The sequence below is a fragment of the Rhea americana genome, unplaced genomic scaffold, assembly GCF_003343005.1.
Source record: "Rhea americana isolate MKP2758 unplaced genomic scaffold, rheAme1 scaffold_115, whole genome shotgun sequence".
NCBI classification, from domain to species: Eukaryota; Metazoa; Chordata; class Aves; order Rheiformes; family Rheidae; genus Rhea; species Rhea americana.
In genome coordinates this window covers 1,198,725-1,209,153 of record NW_028185206.1, presented here as the reverse complement: position 1 = coordinate 1,209,153, position 10,429 = coordinate 1,198,725, and the positions used below count along the sequence as shown (strand labels likewise).

Sequence of the window (10,429 nt, the reverse complement as noted above, 5' to 3'; positions counted from 1 at the left end):
GAAGAGCGGCCCCCCGCGGCCCCCGTCGCCCTCACCTTGATGAGCGGCGAGACCTGCACCGGCGGAATCATCCTGGCGGCGGGGCAGACACACCCGGAAGTGACGCGCGGAGGGCGGCAGCGGCGCGGCGGAAGGAGCGGAGCGGGGAAGTGCCCCGCCCCCCGCCGCTCCCCGGCCCCGCGGCCGTTGGGCGCGTGCGCCCGCACGTGACCCCAAGGCGCGCGGCCGTTGGGCGGGCGGCCGCCATTATACGGGGCGGTGGCGTGGGCACCGCCGTGTGCGGCTGGCGAGCTGGCCGTGCCGTGGGCGTTTCCAGGCTGACCTGGCAGCCTTTACCCCCGTGTTTCTGCAGCAACCGCGTGGCGCTACGCGAAGCAGCTCTGCGGGTTTCCCTGCGCGCCGGGTTTGGGCGTTGATCCTGCCTGTTCTTGTACCTTACTCTTCCGTTGGTTGGGGTGTTCTGTCCAGGTCCTGGCACACAGGAAAAGTGTGCAAGATGCTTCCCACCAGTTTTCAAATTATTCCCTTGGAGGCCTTAACCTGCAAGGGGAAAGGGCTGCCCACGCCACGAGTAGCTTGCATATGTGTCAGCAGGCAGCACGTGGGGCTCTGCATTTGCGGACAGGTGTGCCTGCGTCTGGCCTACTGCCCCAGGGATAACGCCTGGCAGCGTGCCTGTTGTCTATTCGAACAAGAAGTACCACGTCCTTCGCTCAAAATCGGCAGCTTAACAGATGAAAAGCCCTGAGGGGTCTAGCGGGCTGAGCTAGGACATTACTACCCGAGTATTGTAACCAGTAAAGGGCATTCTTCTCCCCCCCCATGCTTTTTTCACTCCGTGTGAAAGTAAGTCTAGGTTATCTTTTAAGAAATATCTAGAAAAAAAAATCCTGCAGCGGCTCTCCTCGTTTGAACAGCAAGATAGAATTTGGTCACCCGTTTTTACTCATCTGGAAAATAAATGTTTTATTAATCCGTCTGTTGATACTATTATTTCAGTTGAGAACATTTTTGCATGTTGGATTTACTCTTGCATTGTAATCTGTCAGCATGGACCATGTGGTTTTAGGAGATCTCATTAATGCAACTGCAGCCTCTAAGAATTTGAGCTCATAGAGTTGCAGAACCATGTAATTCAGGAGTAATTTACATACAATAATCCAACTATGTTACAGTGAAACACATGGCAAAGTTCGCAATGGCTACTGCGTTGTGAGCTGAGGCCTAAATGTAGATAATGCTATTAAAGTAATGATGCTATGTTAGAGAAAACATATTTTATTTCTTGTATCCTGGGATTCCACATTACCATGCAAGCCTTTTTTGTCTTTCCTTTGCTGTCAGCTGTGTCCCAGAAAGAGACAGTGCTTTCTCATTTTCTCTGCCAATAGCTGCCTCTGGTAGCAACATTTGCTGGTTGTATTTTATTGTGATATTCTCCCTGGGCCCAAGTTCAGCTCTAGTGCATTTATCTTTAGATTCATCTATTCCACAGCTCCTGCTGATCCACGTCAAACCCAGTATTTTAAAATAAAGCCTTTTAAAAATTGCCTTGCCGTAAAGCCTTAGAATCGCTGTAGGGAAAGCTGAGTGTCTGTATAGTTACTTCTGCAGTTCCATAAGGTAGGTTATTTCAAAATGATAAAAGCTAGGAACTTCTCATTAGCATGCATTTTGGATTGTTTATTCTTAATCGTCCTTGAGCTAGTATGTATTCTGTCATCTTTAGCAAAATGTTTAGGTAGCTGTGCTAGCAAGACACAACAAAATTCTCAGTGACATTTTGCCTCTACAGATGAACTCCTCTATTTCAAAAGACTAATGCACATTTTGCTTGTGTGATGGAATATACTCTTTCCATTGGGCTTAAGCTTTTTGCACTTGTCTTTTTCAGCTGGAAATCTCTAAGAGCTGGTTTACAATAAAGGTTCTCAAAGTTACTGTACAATAATAAATAATTAGTTTTGCTACCACAACACTACTGGGGCTCTGCCAATTAGTAGTTTCACCTTCAGTACAACAGAACATTAAATATAACAAGCATTGTTTTTTGCTTCTGCTTCAGGGTGCATCTTGTGTATATATACAGTTCTATTTCTCCCATTTCTTAAAGAAGAGAACAGGACTGAGAAATATTCAGATAATGTCAACAAGGATGTTTAAAAGGGTGGTACTGTTTTCACAGAAACAAAATAAATAGACTAGGGCTTTTTAATCTGGAAAAGAAAAGACTGAGAAGTGTTTGCAATGGGGAGCTACACAGTGGAAAATTAAAAGAGGAATGTTTGTGCACTATTTCTTACAATAGAAGAAAAGTTCTAAACTTTGCACGTTTGTTCGAATTAATAAGTAGTAGCAAATGCATCATACCACATTTTCATACTAAGAAAATATGCAGCTTCTATGTTTATGCATGTGCAAAACCTATATGCTTATGAAGAAGATCCAGTAAAGGATATAGGTAGATATGTATTACCAAGTACAGAATTGTGATCTAAATAGTTTCTGTTTTTTTGTAGTTGTTACCTATAGAGAGATGGGAAGCCTCTCAAAGAGAGCCTTGCAGGGATCTCTGAATGCACTGTGCTCCTTTACTGGGAGGTCTGAGACAGAAACTTCACATAAAGTCTTAAGTCACCTCCACTCAGAAGAGGTAACCAAAGCTGTAATTAAGATCCCTTAAAAAAAGAAAGAAGTAATTACTGAAAGTATTACATCCTATATAATTGTATCTGAACGCATATATAACAAATACTACCCTAGGCTGTGTCTGCAAACAAGGAGCAATTGTGCCAAAGTTAATGAAAGCTGACATTTCCCCAAGTTAATTAAAATCCTTTTACATTTGGTGTATCTACAGCTGGGGACAGGCACATTTTTGGAACCTCAGATAAATTTGTCATCAAGTTACTCAGTACAGTTGCCATGCAGTATGTTGTTTATGGTAATGCTGCAATATATTGACCCATCAATGTTTTAGCTTAGCAGCAGTCCTCTAGGCAGCAAACAATTGTGTGTGTGGGGGGGGGATTCAAATATAAATAGCTGTTGTATAATGTCCTGGAAGCAGAGGGTCTGGCAAGTTTGTCCTCGTATGATGCATGTTTTGTTTGCTTGGAGTTCTCTTAAGGGGTTTGGCACCTCCTGTGTGACACGACTGGCTGCAAGTTTGCCCTTGCCCCCTCAGTGAAGGATGCGTTATAAAGGCAGGTTCTTTAGGACAGCCTAGCACATCACTCTTTCCAGTGAAAATAGTAAGCTAACTCTTCACAACCAGGCAATCACCACGGCATTTAGCAGTGGACATGCTTTGGGAAGGCGCTGAGATTTTCTTCTGGTGTTGGGGGTCAAGAGGAACGGAAGAAGAGAATGCATTATATTTCTAGTGGTTTTCAGGTGAGTCTGAAGAACAAGTGTGTGGGAGTTGCATCTTTATAAAGCAGGAAGCTGAAACATGAAATACTGGTTTTACTAAATTCTGCTTGGAGATGGAGGGATGTCCCCTGAGCTGTTCTTTTGGGTCAGACTTCTGTCTTGACACTGCATCTTTGCCACTATCAAGCCACCAGCTCCTGTGCTGAATGATRAGTTTTAACCTAGTTCAGTATTACAAGTGGCTCTTTTCCATCTCTGCCAACACCTTGACTCACCTATATGTGAGAATTTCCTGTTCTTTCTGCCCCATGTATACTGATACAGAGTGTTGAAATAGAGAGGCACTGTGTGGGCATACCCTTCACCACAAAAAATACAATACAGTGAAAAAGCGGTGTGCTAAGTATGCAACAGCAGTGGATAACTGCACCAGGCATTCAATTAAAGTTCTTGGGTCATGTTGAAATAATTTTTATTTGCATTAAAATACAATACTGTCAGTATTTCAGGGAGCTATCTTCTATCTCTGAGTATGTTTTGTGGCCAAATGGTAATTTAAGTTTGAACATTGTCACTCTGTAAGCAACAAGAGAAGTTTGCTTTGTGTTTACATAATTTGAAAGTGTTTCACAATATGAATAAAAGACAAATGCAACTATCATATTCCAGCAAGCACAAAAATAAGGGTATTGAAAGCTTATATAATTTTGTAAGAAGGCTCTGCGTATATATTTTTCACTCAACCTTTCTCTTAAATCAGAAATGTCCATTTTAGTAGAAGAGAAATAATGAGGAATTAATATTTTCTTGATTCGAATGCGAACTAAACATACACTAACGTACAGCTTTTATGGAGCTACAATCAAAAAAAAAAAAATCTAATTAACCTCTCCATTCAATTTATCATCTAGACTTTCACATTAATTGATCATAACAGGGATGGATTCATAGACAAAAAAGACCTGAAGGACACGTCTGCTTCCCTGGGTACATAAACCTTTATGGAGAACCAACAGTCAGGCATTTACCTCTGAAGCATTTATATAACTAGCTAATGGCAGAGAAATAATTTTTTTGGTAATCAGCTAAACATCTTTGGTTCTGTTATTAATGGCAAAACAGCTAAAAAATCAAATAATCAAAAAAATCAAATCAGTATGTTTAGAAGCAAAAGGTTTTGGAAATTGAAACATAGTTTTGCAAATTACTCTGGTATCTAATAGTCTGAATAGTCTAATTAGACTCCCAGATTCAAAGAGCCATCGCAAGGCCACTCTTGACAACGAACACTGGCAGAACACTTTTTTTTTGTAGAGGATGTCAATTATTACCATTGCTGAAACTGTGTAGTGTGCTACAGTATTTGTTTTCAGATCGTATATCTTTATAAGGACATTAAGATGTAATAGTATACTTCTACATTTTTTTTATGTGTTTTGTAATCCCCAAGTTAGCCAATGTTAAAATTACTGTAACATTAAAATATCTCTCCAAAATTGATTTCTATGTTTCTTTAGTTTCACATTCCCTGTACTGGATAGATTATGCCTTCTTTCTAGTAAAGAACTTTTAAGAAATTAAAGCTTTGCATGCTGCAGGGTGTATCATGAGGTCTACACACCACAATTTCTCCAATATTTGGTCTTGAGTGGTGATCAGTCACCACTCCTTTGGCAGCTTGTGACTCTTCTGACTGTCTTCTTGCTAAGGAGAGTAAAATAACCCTGTAGCCCCCTTTTCATCACACATTTCTAAATTGTGTGTTAAGAAGCCAAGTTGCAGCCCTGCTCAACATGTGCTGAGATTGGGTCATGACTTCCCTGAAACTGATGGGCTGTTGTATTTGTTACAAGTGGCAGAACAATTTAAACACTGGAGTTGCCTCAATTTACTGTATTTTCTGTTTAAAAGGTTCTGAAAGTAGGTAGCAGGGAGGGAAGGGGCAATGTGACAAGGGAAGGTGTGGACATTTAGCAAGAGGAAGAACACAGGAAAAAAAAAAAAAACAGTTAACGAGAGAGTTGCATAGCTGTGCCAGCTGGGTGCCCGTGTGGAAAGCAAGGAGCGTGCAGCCAGCAGGGACCAGATTGGAGCCAAGCTCAGCGGTAGCCAAAAGAAAGGCTCTTCTGGGAAGCCCAGAGGAAACTGCRTGCGTGCGTGTGTGCGTGCGTGTGTGTGTGCACGCGCGCACGTGCATGCAGGAGGTTACTCCATGTATTAACCGTGCTGGGCTGAAAGGGAGGACAGCAGAAAAAGACACTCCTCTCCCTCCTCTCTGAGGAAATGCGGTCATCAGGGAGAAGATTACCTTCAAATGTTCTGGCCAGTCTTAGCCAGCAACTTGGGATTTTCATCCATTTCTAGTTATTTTACATTCTAGTAACACAGCTTTTAGGAATGGCAGCTGCTRGCTGGGATATTGAGTACATGCAGATGGTTGTATCTGACCTAGTCATTAGTTCACGGGGAGGACAGATGCTTTTGTGGCGTAAGTCAATTCTAAGATCTATTATAGGCAATTACAATAGAGTGAACTATTTTTCCTCATTACTATGAGGGAGCCTAGAGGAACTTGCATACACATAGATGTTCACCTTGTAGAAGAGAAGAATCCCAGCTCTGGTGTGGTTTGATATGCTAATTATAGGCTGGTAGGGGATGAGAAAAGCTGAAATTTCACCTCTCCTTTCTAGCTAAATTGTGATCTTTTTGCAGTGTGAAACTTCATTTTTATTCCATGTGGAAAACATAGTATTTTACAAAGCAAAGGAAACTGAAAGCTTTACATGACTGAAGTTGTATTCACTAGGTAATTGCACTACCATCCCCCTACGAGGAGCAGTAAGAGTAGATAATATAAAGCAACAGACAAATCCAAGAATCATAAGGTATTTGTTCATTGAAAGACTTTCTTCCTCTAATTTATGTAATTTACAATTTACAAAGATAAAATTGTTTGCATTTGTATTTAAATTTGTATTTTAAAATTACAAATTTACATTTGTAAATTGTAATAAATCTAATTTACAAACATAAAAGATGAGGAGCTAGCATCCATGCTTAAGGAAGCCTCTGCACCTATTCATTTCACAATGTTTGAAACCCATTTGGGGAAAAGTTAAGTAAGGTTAAGAAAAGGTAAGTTTAAAGCTGCCGGCCTAAACTTCAGAACAGCTTTAGTTTCAACTCCCTGGATACACATGTACCTTTCAGGAGAGGCTATTCTTTTCTTTAGAAGTCTATTGCTATTAAAAGATTTTTTAAATGGCCTATTTTGAATGAAGGCCAAAGCCCATGGCAAATACATCATGAAATCTGAAAAGGATTAGGCATAGTAAATCCTTACTTTTTAGGAATAACTAAACTGAATTTGCTGTTGGTGACCACTGTGAAGAACTCGCTTGGGGCCTTAATACAAGAATTCTGTTTTTATCTGCTGCCATAATAATAGTATGCTATTTTTTTCCCCTGTCTACTGGAGAAGTGATGTAAAACCGCAGCATCCAGAACTTAAAGAAAAGCACTGTTGCCATTTTTTATTTTGAAATATTGATACAGTTATTTAACTGCCTGTGCCCTTCACACAAAGGCCTTGACACAATGTAAAAAACCCCTATGGCATTGCAGGTATCCAACCAAACTGTAACGCAGCCCCTGGGGAATCAGGAACAGGGCAATTCCAATGTTTAAAAAAGCCAGTGGGTGCAGGTAAATGCGTATTTAAGAAAAGGAAAAGTCATTTCTATGAGTGTGGGAGAGTTTTACCACTAAAACTAAGAGTTCCATGCTCCTTCCAAAATATTATAACTACTTATTTCTACTTACGTGGACTTTCTAATAAAGCAGATTTTCTTGCTGTAGCACAAATGGGTGGTAGCTTTCATATTAGAAACAATAGTCTTTTAAAAACAGAAATAAACTATCTTAAAGGATCCTAAATTTGGGGTGCAGGCTCTTAATCATGAGTAATATTGACAAGTTTTTGTCTGCTGGCTTCTGAAAACTGTCTTCTTGTGGTTTTACTAATCATTTTACATTAATAATACATTTTTGTAGTAGGATGACATGAATGAACTTTCAGCAAAACCTAATTCATGACTAGAGTTTTTATCTGTGGCTTATAAAATACTTTGACTAGCCAGCACCATGTTTTAGTATTTGATCACATTTCCTTCAGCAGCAAGAAGCCATCATACTGCAAAATAAATTGTGTTTATCATGAAAAAAATAGACCAGTAGACTACAAGTTCCCATTCTCCAGCCTGTTTTTAAAAGCTAAAGACTCAATATTTTTACTTCATCTAAAAAGAATCTTGAAGCCTAAGGAAATGGCATTTGGAGCCATTAACGTTTTTGTCCTCCCATGCTGTAGTGCAGAGACGGAAGTGCAAGCAGTGAAATAGAACACTTTAGCTGTTTGCATGACTATGTTCTTAAAGATGTCAACTAGCAGGCTTTTAGCCCAAATAGACATGCTATCAACTGAGCTATGCTGATATATTGCTTTCTGCAGGTACCTATCCCAAAGAAACTTTATTAGCTGCATCTAAAATTTTTGATTCTGGAGGCAAAGAACACATTAGCAAAGACTAGTGTGTTTTTGAACCTTAGTAACATGATTTTGTTATGTGATAGGCAACTAAGTAAATATTCTGGATCATATTTCCTATTCTCATAAAACTGAGGTATTTGTATCTTACCCCACTGCTTATTAGTGTTATCAGTTTCAAATCCCTGCCTGTAGAAAATGTACATAGTGAAAGAGTGAGCATATGATTATTAAACTCCCTGAAAGATAATTGCCTGTGCTATTTTCTGCTAATCAAGCCATGTGTAATTGAAACCTTTCACTTACGGAGTTCTGAAGAGACTTTTGTTTAGCAGAACCTGTTAGATTATTAGTATTCCATTCATTTACAGAAGAAGATTGTTTTAATTTCATTGTTGTACCTGCTATATCAATAAGCTCTGAAAGATATTCCATCCCCACATGAAAGTTTTCTTCTCACTTACTATCTTTACTATGTTTGTTTTTAGGATTCCCTTCTGCAGCAACAACTCTGAGACTCACCTGGAGAACCACATTGCTGTGTGGATCACTTTTGTTCCCATCAGTTCAATGCCACAGCAATTCAGCAGAAAGCTCAGTGCCAAGTCAGTTAGAAACTATTCAGCCACTTTTGTCCAATAAATTTCTGGACAAGAGTTATAAAATCACTGAAAACCTCAGAAGTAGCAGAATTTCGATTAAAAATTGTCAGTCTCACAAATGAAAAGCAGCAGCAGTTTAACTAAAAGCTTTATGCTTATCTGCAAAGAGAACAGACTCAAACTGCTATTGGCAAAGCCCAAACTCAGTCTGGTATTTGTCTAGATGTTACTCTACAGTTYTGAAAAGTAACAAATTTAAATTACATCACATATTAGGTAGATAGAAGTGCTTTTTAACTTAATACTACAAAGAAAAGATTGTAAAGTGTGGGTTCTTGCATTATTGCATCATTTACTTTGAAATACAGCTGACCTGAATCAGTCATCTGCTGAGCCTTTTCTCTGTTCCACCATCCTGAAACACCTTCTGATGACATGGGCTGACAAACCCAGTGCTGAAGAAGTTTGTATGTGGCTTTGTTACTCACAAGGATGGTGGTGTTAAATGCAGTTTGCTTTGTAARTATGAGCTTTGTAAGACATCCTGTAAGTTAAAGTTCCAAACTTCTAAGACAAGGTGAGGAAAAAAAGCAATGTTTTTATCTAAGAAGTTATTCTACAGAAAGAGTAGGTCTTTAAGCTAACAGCRTATTTTGCTCTTCAGCCAGTGCCTTTATGAACCAGCACCACCTCATTTCTGGAGGCTTCACTTTGTTCTCCTTCTGATGGGAGACAGTACAGAAGACGGAAACTGGGTCTTCTCAGTGGTGCTGTGACTGAACAAGAGGCAAAGGGCACAAACTTTAACACATGAAGTTGTGCTCATTTACATGGTGGTGGKGGGGGAAGCCTCTCTTACTCTAATGGTGGTCAAGTGCCATAACAGGTTGCCCAGAGAGGCTGTGGAGTCTCCATTCTTGGAGAGGATGAAAAYACCTGTCTGGACACAGTCCTGAGCAACCTGCTGTAGCTGACCCTGCTTGAGCAGGGGTTGGACTACATGATATCCAGAGGCACCTTCCAACATCAGCTACTCTTTGATATTAGTCATTAGGAATGCTTAATTTTTCTAGGGGCAAAAAGCTGTGATCACTAGTAATGCTGTTGAGAACAACCACTTAAAAATAAATTTTGAAATATTTATCTATTTAAGAGCACAGTTATTGATGCCTCATTCTGAAATGCAGTTATTTCCCTAGATTTTACAAGAATAGTCTTTCAGAACGATTTATACCAACTATCCTCTTCTTTATATGAGTTCTCAGATCAAGTTTGGYGTCAAATTTAGGTTCTGAAATAATACTAAATTTGGTTAGAATAATGCTACATTGATTACGTATAAAACCATGTTTTCTGCAGGTGGTGTCATTCCCTTGCAAATCGAAAGGAAGAAGAAAGGAAAATCTTACTGTAGCCAACAGTCACTTGTCAGATGGCTACAACACAATTCCTGGCTCCTTGAGAGCCGTGGTCAGGTTCCTTTTCAGSTCCCATTAAGTACATCAAATGAAAATACCAACATTTCTGTACACCTTAAATATATACTTTAAAATTATTTTTATGTTTCAATATTTCTTTGATGATCTGGGTATGAAAGCACTACTTACCATGGATCTTCTTCTTTTTTTTTTTCCCCTCCCACACAGAGTCAAACTTGAGCCTCAAACCTCCAAACTTCCAACAGCTTGCTTGCTCACTCTTGATAAGTAGTTGGCTTTAATTTACCTAATATGCCAAAAAGTACTAGAATGAGAATGGAGAACAACTAAACCATCTACAAAATACACCTTCATGTYTCATCTGAAACAAATCACTAGCCTATGCTCAGTTTAATTAACCCTTAGTCCTGAGATGGAACAGTATTTATCCAGTCTTGGAAAAAAGTAAAGAGAGTTCCAGCATT

The 10,429-nt window shown here is 39.6% G+C and overlaps 1 long non-coding RNA gene across 3 annotated transcripts in view; it reads right to left on the bottom strand.

Annotated features, from left to right (window-relative positions):
- Window positions 1–173, bottom strand: part of LOC146600812 (uncharacterized) — an 8,262-nt gene extending 8,089 nt beyond the window's left edge. For all 3 annotated transcript variants that reach the window (XR_014897369.1, XR_014897371.1, XR_014897370.1), the window contains exon 1: window positions 36–173. This is a non-coding gene — a long non-coding RNA (uncharacterized LOC146600812). The remainder of the gene's footprint in view (window positions 1–35) is intronic.
- Window positions 174–10,429: the final 10,256 nt, after the last annotated feature.